The following is a 14,033-nucleotide window of genomic DNA, read 5'->3' on the forward strand; positions in this document are numbered from 1 at the left end:
CCTGCTGAAATTTCACATGGCGCAGGATTCCTCCCAGAGCCAAGCTGCCACCTCACCTGAGTCAAGCTCATTTGAGGGTCCCAAGCGCCTTGAGCAATCTGCCACCAGGAACTTGGGCTGCTGACTTTTGCTTACGTGGGGAAAGGGTCAGCCCTAATGATCAGGGGCCTGTGGTCTGAGTGGCCGGCCGTCTGCCTGCTGAAGTTCTCCATTGCGCAGGATGCCTCCCGGATCCAAGCTGCCACCTCAGCTGAGTCGAGCTTGTTTGAGAGTCCCAAGTGCCTCGAGGAATATGCCACCAGGAACTTGGGCTGCTGACTTTTGCTTACCTGGGGAAAGGGTCAGCATGACTGTTCAGGAGCCTGGGGACCGGAGGGGCCGCCTGTCTTCTGAAATTTAAGACTGCGCAGGATGCCTCCCCGACCAAAGCTGCCACCACCGCAAAGTCAGGCTGGTTTGAAGGTCCCAAATGGGCCCAGCAATCTGCCATCAGGAACCTGAGCTGGTGAGTTACACTTCCCTGTGTAAAGGGCGGCTTTGGTTTTCAGGGCCTGGGGGCTCTTAGTGGCCGGCTGACTTCTGAAATTCCACATTGCGCAGGATGCCTCCCAGACCCAAGCTGCTGCAACAGCCGAGTTGAGCTCGATTGAGAGTCCCAAGCGCCTCGAGGAATATGCCACCAGGAACTTGGGCTCCTGACTTTTGCTTACCTGAGGAAAGGGTCAGCATGACTGTTCAGGAGCCTGGGGACCGGAGGGGCCGGCTGCCTTCTGAAATTTAAGATTGCGCAGGATGCCTCCCAGACCCAAGCTGCCCCCACCGTAAAGTCAGGCTGGTTTGAGAGTCCCAAGTAACTCCAGCAATCTGCCATCAGGAACCTGTGCTGGCGAGTTACACTTCCCTGTGTAAAGGGCGGCTTTGGTTTTCAGGGCCCAGGGGCCCTTAGTGGCCGGCTGACTTCTGAAATTCCACATTGCGCAGGATGCCTCCCAGACCCAATCTGCCACCTCAGCCGAGTCGAGCTGGTTTGAGAGTCCCAAGCGCCTCCACCAATCTGCAACTAGGAACCTGGGGGTTGAGTTTTGCTCACCTGGGTAAAGGGTCAGCATGTGTCTTCAGGAGGCTGGGGACAGGAGTGGCCGGATGGCTGCTGAAATTTCACATTGCACAGGATGCCTCCCAGACCCAAGCTGCCACCACCTAAAAGTCAGGCTGGTTTGAGGGTCCCAAATGGCTCCACCAATCTGACATCAGGAACCGGAGCTGGTGAGTTCCACTTCCCTGTGTAAAGGGCATTATTGGTATACCGGGCCCAGGGGCCTTTAGTGGCCGGTTGCATTCTGAAATTCTGCAATGCGCAGGATCCCTCCCAGACCCAGGCTGCCACCTCACCTGAGTCGAACTTGTTTGAGACTCCCAAGCTCCTACAGCAATATGCCATCAGGAACCTGGGCTGCTGAGTTTTCTTCTTCTGGGAAAGGGCTGGCAGTGGTGTTCCGGAGGTCTTGCCTGGAGTGGCTGTCTGCCTGCTGAAATTCCGCATTGCGCAGGATGCCTGCCGGACCAAGGTGCCTCCACCGCAGAGTCAGGCTGGTTTGAGGGTCCCAAATGGGCCCAAAAATCTGCCATCAAGAACCTGAGCTGGTGAGTTACACTTCCCTGTGTAAAGGGCAGCATCTTTTTTCAGGGCCCAGGGGCCCTTAGTGACCTGCTGTGTGCTGAATTTCTGCATTACGCAGGATGCCACCCTGACCCAAGCTGCCACCGCTGCAGAGTGAGGAGGCTTTGAGGCTCCCAAATGGCTTCAGCAATCTCCCATCAGGAACTTGGGGTGCTGAGTTTTCTTCTTCTGGGACAGGGCTGGCATTTGTGTTCAGGAGGCCCTGACTGGATTGGCTGGCTGCCTGCTGATATTTCTGCTTTGCCAAACGTGCCTCCCAGACCGAAGCCGGCACCAGTTCCAACTCCAGCTGCTTTGTCCTCGGCACGTGTCTCCTGCCATCTGCCATCAGGAACCCAGGTGGCTGGGTTACATTTCCCTGCGTAACGGGCGGCATTTTTGTCCAGTGCCCAGGGGCCCTTAGCGGCCGGCCGCCTGGTGAAATTCCACATTGGGCAGGATGCCTCCCGCACCCCAGCTGCCACCACCGCAAAGTCAACCTGGTTTGGGAGTCCCAAGTGGCTCCAGCAATCTTCCTTCAGGAACCTGAGCTGCTGAGTTACACTTCCCTGTGTAATGGGCAGCATTGGTGTCCCGGGCCCTTAGTGGCCCGTAGTGGCCTGCTGTGTCCTGAAATTCTGCATTGGTCTGGATGCGTCCCAGCCCCAAGCTGCCACCTGTGCCTAGTTGATCTTTTTGAGAGTCCCAAGCGCCTCGAACAATATGCCACCAGGAACTTGGGTGGCTGAGTTTTCCTTATCTGGGAAAAGGGACAGGACTAATTTTAAGGATCCCGTGGCCCGGAGCAGCCGGCTGTCTGCCTGCTGAAGTTCTGCATCGCTCAGGATGCCTCCCCGACCAAAGCTGCCACCTCACTCGCGTCGAGCTCATTTGAGAGTCCCAAGTGCCTCCACTAATCTGCAACAAGGAACCTGGGGGGCTGAGTTTTGCTTACCTGGGAAAAGGGACAGCACTAGTGTTTAGGAGCCTCTGGTCCAGAGGGGCTGGCTGTCTGCCATCTGAAATTCTGCATCGCACAGTATGCCTCCCAGACCCTAGCTGCCTGCACCGCAAAGTCAGGCTGGTTTGAAGGTTCAGAATGTCCCCAGCAATCTTCCATGAAGAACCCGAGCTGGTGAGTTACACTTACCTGGGGTAACGGGTGGCATTTGTGTCCAGGGCGCAGGGGCCCTTTGTGGACGGCTGTCTGGTGAAATTCTGTATTGCGCAGGATCCCTCCCGGACCCAAGCTGCCACCGCTGCCTAGTCAGGCTGGTTTCAGGGTCCCAAATAGCTCCAGCAATATTCCATCAGGAACCTGGGCTGCTGAGTTTTCTTCTTCTGGGACAGGGCTGGCGTTGTTCAGGAGGTCTTGCCTCGAGCGGCTGACTGCCTGCTGAAATTCTGCATTGCCAAATGTGCCTCCCAGACCCAAGCCGGCACCAGTTCCAAGTCCAGCTCCTTTTCCCTCGGCACGTGTCTCCTGCCATCTGCCATCAGGAACCCGGGTGGCTGAGTAACGCTTCCCTGAGAAATGGGCTGGCGTTCCTGTTCAGGGGCCGGGGGCCCTTAGTGGACGGCTAGCTCCTGAAATTCCGCATTGCGCAGGATGCCTCCCAGATCCAAGTTGCCATAGGTGCCGAGTCGAGACGGTTTGAGACTCCCAAGCGCCTCCAGCAATTTGAAATCAGGAACCCGGGTTGCTCGGTTTTCTTTACCTGGGAAAAGGGTCAGCATTAGTGTTCAGGGGCGTTTGGCCCGGAGTGGCCGGCTGTTTGCCTTCTGAACTTCTGCATTTCCCAATCTGCCTCCCAGACCCAGTTGGCCCCTGTCCCAGTACCAGCTGCTTTGGCCTCGGCACGTGTCTCCTATCTCCCATCAGGAACCTGGCAGCTGAGTCACGCTTACCTGAGAAAAGGGCTGGTGTTCACATTCAGGGCCCAGGGGCCCTTCGTGGCCATCAGCCGGCTAAAATTCTGCATTGCGCAGGATGGCTCCCAGACCCAAGCTGGCACCACCGTACAGTCAGTCTCGTTCGAGGGTCCCAAATGGCTCCAGCAATATTCCATCAGGAACCTGGGATGCTGAGTTGTCTTCTTCTGGGAAAGGGCCGGCATTGGTGTTCAGGAGGCCTTGCCCGGAGTTGCTGGCTGCCTGCTGAAATTTCTGTATTGCCAAATATGCCTCTTCGAGCCAAGGTGGCACGAGTTCCAACTCCAGCTGCTTTTTCCTCAGCACGCGTCTCCTGCCGTCTGCCATCAGGAACCTCCGCCGGTGAGTTACACTTCCCTGTGTAAAGGGCTGCCTATTGCGTTCAGGTCCTAGGGGCCGTCCGCCTACCGACCTTTTGCCTTGCGCAGGTGCCCCCTAGACCTCAGGTGGAATCAGTTCCAACTCTAGCTGCTTTCACAGCGCTAAGTGGCTTCTGTAATCTGCCATCTGGAACGTGATCCGGTGAGTGTGGATCGATAGGGGAAAAGGCCGGTCTCCGTGTTGAGGGGCCAGTTGTCCGGAGAGGCCCACCGCCTGCTGAACTTCTGCATTGCAGAGGTTGCCTCCCGGACTCTAGCCGCCACCACTGCAAAGTCAGGCTACTTTGACAGCTCCCAGCGTCTCCCGGAGTCTGCCATCAGGACCCTGCGCCGTTGAGCGTCGTTTCCCAGGGCAAGGGGTCAGCATTTTTTTTCAGGCACCTCAGGCCCAGCATGTTCCGCTGCCCGTTGAAATTCCCTATTGCACAGGATGCTTCAAGGTCGTAAGCTGGCACAACTTGCAGGTCAGGCTGGTTTGAGCGTCTTAAGGCGCTCCCGCAATCTGCCATCGGGAACGTAGTCTGTTGCATTTTCTTTCCAGGGAAAAGACCTTGCTTTGGTGTTTGGGTGCCCGCAGCCTGGAGCGGCTGTTTGGCTCCTAAAATTCCGCATTGCGCCAGATACCTTGCAGACCCAAGCCGGCAGCAGGGAACACTCAGGCTGCATTAACAATAACAAGCGCCTCCTGCAAAGGGACACCAGGAACCCGGAACGGTTAGCTTTGTTTACCTAGGAAACGGGGTGGCATTTTTGGTAAGGACTCAGCCGCCACGAGTGCCCAGCCGGCTCCTCATATTTTGCATGGCACAGGATGCCTCTCAAGCCCACACCGGCACCTCTGCAAAATCAGGCCGCGTAGTCAGTCCCAAGCGCCTCCTCTGAACTAACCCGGGCAGGTGAGTTTCGTTTGCCAGGGGAAAGGGCCGGTGTTCGCGTTCACGGGCCTGTAGCCCGGAGCGGTGCGGTGTCTGCCGAAATTCTATTTTGTGAAGTATGCCTTCCAGATTCCAGCTGGCACCAGGGACACCTCAAGGTACTTTGGTAGTGCCAAGTGCCTGTTGCAAATTGCCATCTCGAACCTGAGTTAGTTAGCTGTCATTGCTAGGGAAAAGGGCCAGCACTGTTGTTCAGAGGTCTACGGACCAGAGCGGCCGGCCGCTTGCTGAAAAACGTGCCTCGCGCCAGACGTCTCACAGACACAAGCCGTCACCACCCCAAAGTCAGGTGGCTTTGTGAGTCTTAAGTGCCTCCTGCAAACCTTCCCCAGCTGTCCCTCGTTGTTAAGGGTTTTGATTGACAGAAAAAATTCTGTTTTTTCATTGCTTGAGGGATTTAAATTGAGGAGAACCCTTCGTTTCACAATATTTTTGGAGAACGAATTATAGGGTAGAATCAGTTTATTTGTCATGTTATCAGTTTCAGTGGACCTAACTGCCCCGCTGTCTAACTTTTATGGGTTCACTTGAAGGAAGCTGTGTCTTTTTCAGCATTTTTAGGATTTAAGTATTCATTTCTGGCCACTTTTTTTCCGTGCCTTTGGAGCAGGTATCTTAGAGAAGAGCGAGCCCGGCGTGTACTTAACACATAAGCCACCCAGGAGGTTTTTTTTTCTCATTTTTATTTCTAATGCAGTTAGGCCTAATTAGGAGTCCCAATGAGACTTAGACTATTTATGTCTTTATCATTCTTCTCCACCCTACTTTGTCCTACATGATGTTCTACTTAGCAATTACCAAAGACTAATTATGTAAGGCAGCAGCATATCACCCACTGTATCTATGTATGTAACCTTAAGAAAAAGTTTAAAGTCTTACCAGTTTTTTGTTCTTCTGCTGCAAGTAGTCGCTGTGAAAATAGAAAGCACTGTTTTTTCTATGAAGAGCTTTCTTCTTTAACAAGCCCTTTGCTCCTCTTGAATCTGAGTCAGAGGAGCCAAACTGCTGCAGCTCTTCTGAGGGCTTTTATACCCGGTGGGATTAGTCCCCTCCCTTTTCCAGGGCATCATGGGAACAAGAGGCGGGCACTATCAGGGGTATATTAACCCCAGCCTTGGCTGAGGGCCTTCATTCCCTTCCTGGGAACTGCTGGGGTAAGAGCTCTCCTCTCATTTCAGTGAAGAGTCTCTTTTAGCTTATCTCAGCTCATTTTCAGCAGGTGTTTCTGGGCCTTTAGACAAAGTAACAGAGGCTTGGGAAATACAGTGAAGAAAACGCCGTGGAATACAGGGAGTATTTAGGTTTGTGGTTTTCAGTTTTGTGTTTAGGGGGGGTAAAGTACGTTTGTAGTTTCTGGTTTTGTTCTTGTGTTTGTTTTTTTTTTTTTTTTTCTTCTATTGTTTTTAGTAGGAGGGCAGCTTTCACAGATTCTAGGGTGTGTCAACTCCAGTATATTTTTCAGCAGATTAATCATGTCATAAGAGGGATCGTCCCTGTGTCCAAGAAGATGCGTGCGATTGGGGCTTCAGGGGATTTGAGAATTGAGAGTAGGTGAAGAGAGGGTGAGCAGGTATCCAGTTGGGAGTTCTTGGGGGGGGGTGTTTGTAGGCAGCAGGGTGTGAAAGGGTGTTTATTTGAGGGCTCCCCCACCCAAGGTTTTCAGATGCATAGCAGGGGCATTTTCACGTCTTTCTCACACAAGTTCATCCACTGCAGTCACAGGAATGCCATTCGACATTCCCTTTGTTTAACCCAGTTGCCATTCTGAATAAAGGCCGCAGCCTTGGAGTCAGGATGAAGCTGGAGCCTGAGGGAGCCAGGCCCACTCAGGAGAGGGCAAGTAGCTGCCTTGCTGGGATTTGGCCCACATAACTCTGGACTCACACTTTGGTTTTGGTTTTCTTTATTGTAGCTGACCAAGAGGCACGCAGGCCATTACGAGGCCCTCGGAGGCAGACTTATTTCAGGTGCAACATGGATTCCCATCACCCATCATTGAAAAGATAAGTCGGGGGCCACGGCCTGGAGATGGGAGAGTAGCAGATTTGGAGTTCTTGGGCCAGATTTAAAAATGAGCAGAGGGAAAGGCAATGTTGTCCAAGGGCCTCTTAGGACAGCTAAAGGGAGAGGCTCTACTTTGGATGGCAGCTTTCAGGCGGGCAGCGCAGAACAGCTCCGGTCTGCGTCATGTTGTCCACTGTGCCGTGTTTCCTAGTGTGTCTTTGGCATGCCTTTTGCCTTCTCCCCTTAGAGGCCCTCACCACAAGCATGATGTCTCGTGTTTCTCGTTCCCCTGTTTGTCACGTTCCGTGTCACGGGTGTCTGCACATATTTGTGCCGGAGCTGTTCTGCCCTGCCGTGTAGCCTGCTGCAATAGGACAAGCCCTGGGGAGTTGGAATTTGTAATGTGGGATGTACTTGAGCTCTAGATGCTCTTCCTAGATTGATATAAGGTGTTTGCAGCTTTTGAGTTATCCTGGTGGTGTTTGACATATGTTCTAACTTTCTTTCAGGTGCAGATGCATTGCAGGTGTGGCAGAGGGTCAGGGTTAGGAGGTGCCGGGCCTTCTTAGGAGCGCGGTGAGTAGCAGAGTGGTGGGGTTTTGGCCGATGCGGTGCCAAGGTCAGGCTCTGATGTTTGGTTCTCTTTAATGTAGCTGTCTGAGAGACACCAGCCCGGTGCCAGCAGGACCTTCCCAGCTCACGAGGTGGCCTTTCTATGCACCTGAGACAGACTGGCATCCCCAGATGTCTGCGAGATAAGTACAGGGCTGTGACCCACCGAGGGGATGAAGGCACGGTGCTGGTTTGGGAATTACTGGGAGGGGTTTTTGAGTCCGATTTGGAGGTGGGGGGTGTTCATGAAGTGGCCCCTTAGGCCCCATAAAAGCCACGTCTCACTTTTGATCCCAGTGCTGCGGTGCGCAGGGCAGAGCAGTCCCGGTGTGTCTCGTGTCACTTGTCTGTTGTGCATTATGTGTTGTTTGTGTATGCCATGTGTTTTACCTTAGGGGGCCCTGTCAGAAACCCTGGCATCCTTGTTAGCATCTGTGATCTCTGCGTTCCTTGGCCTGGCAGCCCGGCCACAAAACTTTTGACTGGGGAGTTCAGACAGGCATCAGACTCTCTTCTCTCTTTGGAAGCATCCAGTCAGGTGTCTTGTCAGGTCTTGTTTTGAGCTGTCCGGACAGCTATGCTCACCTGGATCCATTATGGTGGATTAGGACTTGTAAGAATGTGAGGGCAGGCAGAGGATTCCGACCATAGGATTCTTAGGCATCTGGTTTTGCTGTTCTTGGAATAAATCCTTCAGTTAGCATCTTCTTCCTCCAGGGTTCTCTGAGCTTCATCAGCTCACCATCAGTTTCAACTCGGTCATGTCCTTTTGCATTCTATCAGTCCTTGCGACCATTTTCTTTGCCGGTAGATTTCTGTCTGTGTGTTGTGTGCTTTGTTTGTCATGTCCTGTCTGTCCTGCGTCACGGGTGTCAGCACACATTTGTGCTGGAGCTGCTCTGCCCTGCTGCATAGCCTGGTGCAATAGTAGAAATCCCGGGGACTTGGAATGTGTAATGTGGGGTGTAGTTGGACTCTAGGTGGGATTTGTAGATGGACACAGGATATCTGGAGCTCCTCAGTTATCCTGCAACAGTTTGGCTCTTGCCCTATCTTTTTTTTCAGATTGAGATGGATTGAATCTGTGCCAGAGGGCCCCATCCTGTTGAGGGGGTTGCCCCGAGCAGGTGAGGCCCCATTTGTCTCTGCAGCAGAAGTGTGTATGGTGACTGTGTTACAGCTCTGTTCTTTGTCTTTCTTTTTAGGAAATGAATCTGGATACCAGCAGCCAAGGTGAGCAGCGGAGAGAAGTGGTTCTTATTGCTCAGCTCTCAAGAACAACAATTTTTCAGCAGATGGATCATGTCGCAAGAGAGATCTGCCCAGTGTCAAGGATGATGTTTGAGATTGAAGGTTCAGGTGATTTAGGATTGTGACTGGGAGAGGGAGGGTGATCAGGTATCCAGGTAGGAGGTCTTGGGAGGGGGTTTGCAGGCAGCAGGGTGAGAAAGGGTGTTTATTTGAGGGCCCCCTCACACAAGGCTGTTCAGAAGCCTAGCAGAGGCATTCCCATGTCTCGCAGCACACAAGGTCATCCACTGCACTCACAGCAATGCCATTTAACTTTGCCTTTTTCTTACCCAGGTGCCACCCCTAATGCAGGCCACAGCATTGGAATCAGGATGCAGCTGGAGCCTGAGGGAGCCAGGCACACTCAGGAGAGGGCAAGTAGCTGACTGGCTGGGATATGTCCCCCATAATTCGCGACTCATACTTTTGTTTTGGTTTTCTTTATTGTAGCTGACCAAGAGGCTAACAGGCTATCAGGGGCCCTCGGAGGCAGACTCATTTCAGGACCAACGTGGATTGCCATCACTCATCATCCAAAAGATAAGTCGGGGGCTTTGGCCTGGAGATGGGAGTGTAGCAGATTGGGAGTTTTTGGGCCAGCTTTAACAAATAGTGGAGGGAAAAGCAATCTTGTCCAAGGGCATGTTAGGACAAGTGAAGGGAGAGACTCTACTTTTGATGGCGTCTTTTTGGCGGGCAGTGCAGAACAGCTCCGGTCTGTCTGGTGTTGTCAGGTGTGCCTGTTACCTGGTGTGTCTTTGGGGTCCCTTTTGCCTTCTCCGCTCGAGGCCTTCACTGCAAGCATGATGTGTTGTGTTTCACGTCCCCCTGTTGGTCACGTTCCATGTCACGGGTGTCTGCACGTATTTGTGCCGGAGCTCTTTTGCCCTGCTGCCTGGCCTGCTGCAATAGTAGGACAAACCATGGGGAGTTGAAATTTGTAATGTGGGATGTACTTGAGCTCTAGATGCTCTTCCTAGATTGACATAAGGTGTTTGCAGCTTTTGAGTTATTCTGGTGGTGTTTGACATATGTTCTAACTTTCTTTCAGGTGCAGATGCATTGCAGGTGTGGCAGAGGGTCAGGGTTAGGAGGTGCCGGGCCTTCTTAGGAGCACGGTGAGTAGCAGAGTGGTGGGGTTTTGGCCGATGCGGTGCCAAGGTCAGGCACTGATGTTTGGTTCTCTTTAATGTAGCTGTCTGAGAGACACCAGCCCGGTGCCAGCAGGAGCTTCCCAGCTGACGAGGTAGCCTTTCTATGCTCCTGACACAGACCGGCATTCCCAGATGTCTGAGAGATAAGTAGCGGGCTGTGACCCACCGAGGGGATGAAGGCATGGTGCTGGTTTGGGAATTACTGGGAGGGGTTTTTGAGTCCAATTTGGAGGTGGGGGGTGTTCATGAAGTGGCCCCTTAGGCCCCATAATAGCCACGTCTCACTTTTGATCACAGTGCTGAGGCAGGGCAGTGCAGGGCAGAGCAGTCCCGGCGTGTCTCGTGTCCTTTGTCTGTTGTGCATTATGTGTTGTTTGTGTATGCCATGTCTTTTACCTTAGGGGGGCCTGTCAGAAACCCTGGCATCCTTGTTAGCATCTGTGATCACTGCATTCCCTGGCCTGGCACCCGGGCCACAGAACTTTTGACTGGGGAGCTCAGACAGGCATCCGACTCTCTTCTCTCTTTGGAAGCATCCAGTCAGGTGTCTTGTCAGGTCTTGTTTTGAGCTGTCCGGACAGCTATGCCCACCTGGATCCATTTTGGTGGATTAGGGCTTGTAAGAAAGTGAGGGCAGGCAGAGGATTCTGACCACAGGATTCCTAGGCATCGATCTTTGCATCGTTCTTGGAATAAACCCTTCAGTTAGCATCTTCTTCCTCCAGGGTTCTCTGAGCCTCATCAGCTGACCGTCAGTTTGAACTCAGTCATCTCCTTTTGCATTCTCTCAGTCCTTGCAGCCATTTTCCTTGCCAAGAGATTTCTGTTCCTGTTGTGTCCCCGTTGTGTGTCCTGTCCTGCCTGTCCTGTGTCACGGGTGTCAGCACACGTATGTGCTGGAGCTGCTCTGCCCTGCCGCATAGCCTGGTGCAATAGTAGAAATCCCGGGGACTTGGAACGTGTAATGTGGGGTGTAGTTGGACTCTAGGTGGGATTTGTAGATGGACACAGGATATCTGGAGCTCCTCAGTTATCCTGCAATAGTTTGACTCTTGTCCTACCTTTTTTTTCAGATTGAGATGGATTAAATCTGTGCCAGAGGGCCCCATCCCGGGTGGGCGGATTGCCCCGAGCAGGTGAGGCCCCATTTGTCTCTGCAGCAGAAGTGTGTATGGTGACTGTGTTACAGCACTGTTCTTTGTCTTTCTTTTTAGGAAGTCAATCTGGATACCAGCAGCCAAGGTGAGCAGCGGAGAGAAGTGGTTCTTATTGCTCAGCTCTCAAGCACAACAATATTTCAGCGGATTGATCATGTCGCAAGAGAGATCTGCCCAGTGTCAAGGATGATGTTTGAGATTGAGGCTTCAGGTGAGTTGAGGATTGTGCCTGGGAGAGGGTGGGTGATCAGGTATCCAGGTAGGAGGTCTTGGGAGGGGGTTTGCAGGCAGCAGGGTGAGAAAGGGTGTTTATTTGGGGGACCCCCACACAAGGCTGTTCAGAAGCCTAGCAGAGGCATTCGCATGTCTTGCAGCACACAAGGTCATCCACTGCACTCACAGCAATGGCATTTAACTTTGCCTTTTTCTTACCCAGGTGCCGCCCCTAATGCAGGCCACAGCCTTGGAATCAGGATGAAGCTGGAGCCTGGGGGAGCCAGGCACAGTCAGGAAAGGGCAAGTACCTGACTGGCTGGGATATGTCCCCCATAATTTTGGACTCATACTTTTGTTTTGGTTTTCTTTATTGTAGCTGACCAAGAGGCTAACAGGCTATCAGGGGCCCTCGGAGGCAGACTCATTTCAGGACCAACGTGGATTGCCATCACTCATCATCCAAAAGATAAGTCGGGGGCCTCGGTCTGGAGATGGGAGTGTAGCAGATTGGGAGTTTTTGGTCCAGCTTTAACAAATAGTGGAGGCAGAAGCAATCTTGTCCAAGGGCATGTTAGGACAAGTGAAGGGCGAGACTCCTCTTTTGATGGCAGCTTTTAGGCGGGCAGTGCAGAACAGCTCCGGTCTGTCTGGTGTTGTCAGGTGTGCCTGTTACCTGGTGTGTCTTTGGGGTCCCTTTTGCCCTCTTCCCTCGAGGCCCTCACCGCAAGCATGATGTGTTGTGTTTCACGTCCCCCTGTTGGTCACGTTCCATGTCACGGGTGTCTGCACGTATTTGTGCCGGAGCTCTTTTGCCTCTTTTGCCCTGCTGCCTGGCCTGCTGCAATAGGACAAACCATGGGGAGTTGAAATTTGTAATGTGGGATGTACTTGAGCTCTAGATGCTAGATTGACATAAGGTGTTTGCAGCTTTTGAGTTATTCTGGTGGTGTTTGACATATGTTCTAACTTTCTTTCAGGTGCAGATGCATTGCAGGTGTGGCAGAGGGTCAGGGTTAGGAGGTGCCGGGCCTTCTTAGGAGCACGGTGAGTAGCAGAGTGGTGGGGTTTTGGCCGATGCGGTGCCAAGGTCAGGCATTGATGTTTGTTTCTCTTTAATGTAGTTGTCTGAGAGACACCGGCCCGGTGCCATCAGCAGCTTCCCACCTGACGAGGTGGCCTTTCTCTGCACCTGAGATGGACTGGCATTCCCAGATGTCTGAGAGATAAGTAGCGGGCTGTGACCCACCGAGGGGATGAAGGCACGGTGCTGGTTTGGGAATTACTGGGAGGGGTTTTTGAGTCCAGTTTGGAGCTGGGCGGTGTTCATGAAGTGGCCCCTTAGGCCCCATAAAAGCCACGTCTCACTGTTGATCCCAGTGCTGCGGTGCGCAGGGCAGAGCAGTCCCGGTGTGTCTCGTGTCCTTTGTCTGTTGTGCATTATGTGTTGTTTGTGTATGCAATGTCTTTTACCTTAGGGGGGCCTGTCAGAAACCCTGGCATCCTTGTTAGCATCTGTGATCTCTGCATTCCGTGTCCTGGCACCCAGGCCACACATGTGATTCTGATACCTGTCTGAGCTCCCTGGTCAAAAGTTCTCTCTTTGGAAGCATCCAGTCAGGTGTCTTGTCAGGTCTTGTTCTGAGCTGTCCGGACAGCTATGCCCCACCTGGATCCATTATGGTGGATTCGGACTTGTAAGAATGTGAGGGCAGGCAGAGGATTCCGACCATAGGATTCCTAGGCATCGATCTTTGCTGTTCTTGGAATAAATCCTTCAGTTAGCATCTTCTTCCTCCAGGGTTCTCTGAGCCTCAGCAGCTGACCGTCAGTTTGAACTCAGTCATCTCCTTTTGCATTCTCTCAGTCCTTGCAGCCATTTTCCTTGCCAAGAGATTTTTGTCTGTGTGTTGTGCCCTTTGTTTGTCCTGTCCTGTCTGTCCTGTGTCACGGGTGTCTGCACACATTTGTGCCGGAGCTGCTCCGCCCTGCCCGGTAGCCGGGTGCAATTGGAGGCGTCTCGGGGGCTTGTAATTTGTAATGTGGGGTCTAGTTGGCCTCTAGATGGGATTTGTAAATGGACATGACATGTGTGGAGCCTCTAAGTTTTCCTGCGGCCCTTTGACTTTTCTCCTAACTGTCTTTCAGATGCAGAAGGATCAAATCCAGGGCAGAGCCCCGCATCTAGGGTGAGGGGATTCCCCCAAGCAGGTCAGTCACTGTTTTCCTCTGTAGAGGAAGCATAAATTCTGGTTGTCACAGCTCTTTTGCCTTTCCTTTTAGGAAGTCAAGGCATAGAGCTGCAGTCCAGGCCAGTGGGCAAGGTGAGCATTGCGTAGCGTACACCCGCAGTTTTATTGCTGAGGTCTCAGTTTCTGGTGCAGCTCTAACTGTCTCCTCTTGTTTTTTTTCTTTTTTTTTATTCTTTTAGGTGGTCCACTTGTGATCTATCCCGGCCGAGGCCGCTCATGCGAGGTGGGTGCAAGCCTAAGGTATCGGTGTGGCATACTTGTCACGGTAGGGAGGTTGTGTTTTCCCAGTATCTCAGCATGCTTTTTTGCTTTGTTTCCTTGCAGGTGCTGTCGCTGCCCTAAGCATGATCAAGGAACAGAGGAGGGCAGGTGAGTCGGTGTTTAGGCAGGGTGAGTCATAGGGGAGCGTTATGTAGCAGCATGCTAAGTGTGTACATTTTCTTT

This window comes from Melospiza melodia, chromosome 15 (assembly GCF_035770615.1).
Source record: "Melospiza melodia melodia isolate bMelMel2 chromosome 15, bMelMel2.pri, whole genome shotgun sequence".
NCBI classification, from domain to species: domain Eukaryota; kingdom Metazoa; phylum Chordata; class Aves; order Passeriformes; family Passerellidae; genus Melospiza; species Melospiza melodia.